The sequence below is a fragment of the Echinops telfairi genome, unplaced genomic scaffold (genome assembly GCF_000313985.2).
Source record: "Echinops telfairi isolate 266 unplaced genomic scaffold, ASM31398v2 ScPeMD7_7409;HRSCAF=8447, whole genome shotgun sequence".
Taxonomy (NCBI): Eukaryota; Metazoa; Chordata; class Mammalia; order Afrosoricida; family Tenrecidae; genus Echinops; species Echinops telfairi.
The window spans coordinates 9,648,534-9,652,976 of NW_022111309.1; the positions used below are offsets into that span (position 1 = coordinate 9,648,534).

At 43.7% G+C, this 4,443-nt stretch overlaps 1 long non-coding RNA gene and 1 pseudogene across 1 annotated transcript in view; both read right to left on the minus strand.

The window, feature by feature from the left end:
* Positions 1-4,443, minus strand: part of LOC123522425 — a 60,792-nt gene that overhangs the window by 47,409 nt on the left and 8,940 nt on the right. The window lies entirely within an intron of this gene.
* On the minus strand, positions 2,418-2,598 carry LOC115871846 (annotated as a pseudogene).

The following is a 4,443-nucleotide window of genomic DNA, read 5'->3' on the forward strand; positions in this document are numbered from 1 at the left end:
AAAAAAAAAGTGGATAGAGAGAGAACCTTTGGTACATATATTGAAATATATCACTAAAACAAAAAAGTAGATGAAGATCAAGCCATGAAGCATCTCATTTCGTGACGGGCCCAGAAGAAAATTATGCTGAACACTATGTGAGACCACTGCTAGAAAGATTAAAAACCAAGACAAAGAGAGACATACCAATGGGAGTAGACCTTGGAGGTTGGCAAGGACAGGGAGGACCAGGGAGGAAAGATGAAGCAATGGAGTAGAGAGTTGGCAGGTACTGATTTGGGTGAAAGGGAGGATAAAGTCCACAAGAGATAAAAGAGATATGAGGACAGCCGGTCAGGTAGAACCCTGGTGGATTTGATGAATAACTTGAATTGTTGAACACAGAGGCAATGGTCTGAAATGTAAATTCCTCCATGTAATTCACACGCACAAACAAAAATCATTTTTAAAAAATCCTTAGGTTATTTTCTGGGTCCTGCTCTGTTCCGCTGATTTACTTATTTTTGGTTTTTTTCTTTTCAGCAATGTTCTATAGTTTTTGTTTTATTTATTTATTTACAAATTCTTATTAGTTTATTTCTAACAGTTTTACTGACATACAATTCATATATCATACATTTCAATAGTCCAATCACCATTCATAAGAGTGTGCAACCATCACAACAATCGATTCCAGTACATTTCGTCTGCCTTGTACTCATTGTAGGTAGCTCCCCATTCCCACCAGCCTCCCCTTTGGATGTTATGTCCCTTTGACTATATTAATCCAGTTAAACCGTTAGAGATAGGATTATCTATCCTGGGTTTCATATACGTTTTTATTTTATTTAACTTTTTATTATGGTTGGGTGAAAGTTCACAGAGCAAATTCATTTTTCATTCAAAAATGGACACACATTTTGTTTCATGACATTGATTGCAGCTCCCAAGACGCATCTCAATTTCTCCCTGTTTCCTGTTTCCATTCATCTCTCTTTCTTATCCCTTCATTCCTTCTGAAATCTGTCTCTGACCAAATGCTACCATTTTGTTATCAAATGATTGATTGTTCTGTGGAGCTTGTACCTCCCAGGTGCAGTTGTTCACTTTGCAGTCCTGTCCATTGTTCGGCTGATGCTTGGGCCACTGTGATGAGTGCATTGCTAGACTTGAGGGCTGACGAAGGGCCACAGTGTCAGGAGTTCCACCAGTTTCTGGTGAATCAGTAAGCCTGGTCTTTTTTTTTTATTTTATGATTTTGACTTTTGTTTAGTGGTTTCTCCAACTCGATCCAGGTCTTCCTATTTTGATCCCTTCCAGAGTGATCAGTCGTGACAGGTGGCCACCAGCTAGTCTTCTTATCTCAAGGTTGTGGTAGGTGGCTTGCAATAGGTTCATTAATCCTTTAGAGTAATTATTTCCATGTATGTCTGATTTTCTTCATTCTTCTTTGCTCCAGATCAGGAGAGACTAATAGTTGCCCCTTAGATGGCTGCTCACAAGGTTTTAAGACCCTGGTCCAGTGGTTCTCAACCTTCCCAATGCCACGGCTCTTTCATACAGTTCCTTATGTCGTGGTGACCCCCAACCATAAAATTATTTTCATTGCTACTTCAAAACTGTCATTTTGCTACTGTTATGAATTGGGCAAACCTTGTGAAAGGGTCATTTGACCCCCAAAGGGGTCGTGACCCACAGGTTGAGAACCCCTGCCCTAGTCACTATGCATCAAAGCTGGATGTAGGACAAAGTAGGGACATTGTCTTTGTTGACCTATGTTGTCCCAAATGTGTCATTTGAGCTTACAGTGTTAAGCCCCCAGGCCCAGTGACTCATTCCCTTAAGCTTATGCCTAAGAAGCTTTCTAACTCTGCTCCCTGTGTGCTGTCCTGTATTGAGGAATGTCTTTGCAGCTCATACAAATACATATATAGAAATATCCTTTATCAAACCTATATGTCTTTATTGGTAAAGTCCAATTCTCCCTCCCATGCCTATTCAGCTTGTCCTTTGAGATGAATTTATTTCACTCAGCATGATCTTCCAGGTTCATTTATGTTATGATGTGTTTCAAAGTCTTAGCATGGCTCTTCAATACTGGGCAGTTTCCATAGAGTACTTAATCAGAGAGCCATCCTTTATCTTGTTGGGATTTGGCCCTTCAAGCTTGTCGCTGACCAGGTGATCTTCCTCGCAGTCTTCTATGAAACTGCTAGTGAACTCTGATCATAGTGGAACATCTCTGTTGTTTGCAACCAACGATTCTACTGTCATGCTTAGCCACACAATTAGACTCAGAGCCCGCTGAGGGCAGGCCACGGCCCCCAGCCTTGCTGTTTCCTTTTCTGCGCTACAGAGCAGTCTCCGCTGTCCGGCAGTACTGAGAACCGGCACAAGCAGGTTATACGAACCTCACCCTTGAAAAACCTGCCATCCAGGCGAGGTCACAAGATTTGAATTTTTTTTCCCCCCGCAGTCCCCCACTACCACAAATTATGCAGTTGAGTTTCCCACATTTGGGGAAATCGCAGGGGTCAGCACACCCGGAGTGCAATGGGCAAGCCTCGCCCTGGGAAAACCACCTTCGTGATCATGGTATCTCCCCTGCCAAGTAAGTATAAGATTTGAATTTTATAAAATGTTTGTGGCTCATACACAGGAAAAAACGAGGTGTCTCAATCATAGGCTAAATAACGACATTCTAAAATTGAAGAGACCAGAGTAAGTGAGAATGACCAGGGGACGTTTCTTGGAGAAGGGAACGTCCCCTGCAGCTGGAAGGACCTGCGGGAGGAGAGGTAGACCCTTGGTACGGAATAACTGGACTGTGATCAGTCACCCTATACCTGCTTTCAAAAAGTCATGCTTTTTCAAGTTAATATGTCTATATAGCAGCTCTTCTAATTGGGATAAAAATAAGACACGTTAGTGTCAGCTGGGGCAAATGGTCAAGGGCTTCCCTACTAACCACAAGATTGTCGTGTGAACCCACCCGGAAGTGTCTCAGAAGAATGGCCTGGCAGTGTACTTGTGACCGGTCACAGCCATGAAAACACTACAGAGCCACAGCCAAACTCCGCAGCACACGAGGTCCCATGGGTCAGAACGGAATCCACAGCACCTGTTGCTCTTTACCTGGGGCAGGTAGAGAAGTGGTGGTCCACCCAGCTCAGGTGAGCACAATGGCTCCTGCTCTTTCCCTCCCCCACGTCAGCATCTGCCCACACCGCTGGGCAATCAGAAAGGACGTTGCTTTCTCAAGCCCAGCTTGCCACGTCTCTTGCCCCTCGCCCACCACGATCCCCAATTTGCAATTCACTATTCTCCACTTTGTTCCAACCAGAAATTATTGATAAACTCAGTGCCTCACCACTCAGACTAGGTGCTTCATCAGCAAGTTTCACCAATAAGGACAGGCTAGTATGATTCTTCCCCCCCTTTCTTTTTAACCAGAAAAAGAAAAAAACCCAAAGCACAAAAAGGGAAGAAAAGAGATGCCTTGTGCAATCCTCAAATGAGCTACTAAATTCCTGATTTCTTAAACTAGCAAAGTAGCAATAGATAACTACGTCCACTTGGCAGCGAGACGTGTTACAGAGCATGCTGAGCTCAGGACATAGGATTTGCATCAACAGACCTAATACAGTAAAAGTTTGCATACACAGCCTGCAGCTTGAGCTTCCTGTTCTTCAGAGTCAGAGCGCATTGACGTGGCATGACCGCATTTGATGGAGAAATATTTGCCAGCATTAGGCAACTACGTAAGACTCTTTTTCTTATATAATTGTGAAATGGGGGAAGGGTGAAATTCTAATAGCGAATATTTTCCACTACTCAGAAATGGAAAAATGCCCAAAGCCTAGGATTGATTGAATGGACTGGAGGGAAGAAAGGTGTTCAGGGAGGGGACCTGAAAAAGCGGAGGGAAAGCCTGAAGTTTGGATGAAAAAGCTGCCAGGCTGGGTAAGAAGTACTGCTCCCAGCAGGCACCGGTTTGCTGCTGTACTGACATTCTGCAGGGCTGCTGTCTTAACCCATTCTTCACCCAGAGCCTCCAATTCAGTTACTTGTTCAAATAAATGATCACAGAAAAAAAGCGTTTTTTTTAGCACAGTTATACTCAACTATTATACGTGTACAAAATCAAGCTTAGGAAAGAAAGCTACTTAAAGGAACATTTTCACCTGTCTTTCTCTTCAAATATCTGGCTATGAATTTGACAGGTACAGACCATGAGGACAGTTCTCAAGTGCCTGTCCTCCAGCTGAGGAAAAATAGCCTGCTCTCCAGGGAGGTTCCCAAAGGGCACGCATGCTTTGCTCTGAGCTACCAACCAAGGCATCGCCTGGTTCAACCCACCCGGGGGCAACCCGGAACAAAGGCCTTGGGAGCTGCTTCTAATAAAGCCTAGAGTCAGGGAAATCATAGTCTTTCTCTATAGCACACAAGGTAGCCAGGAACTGA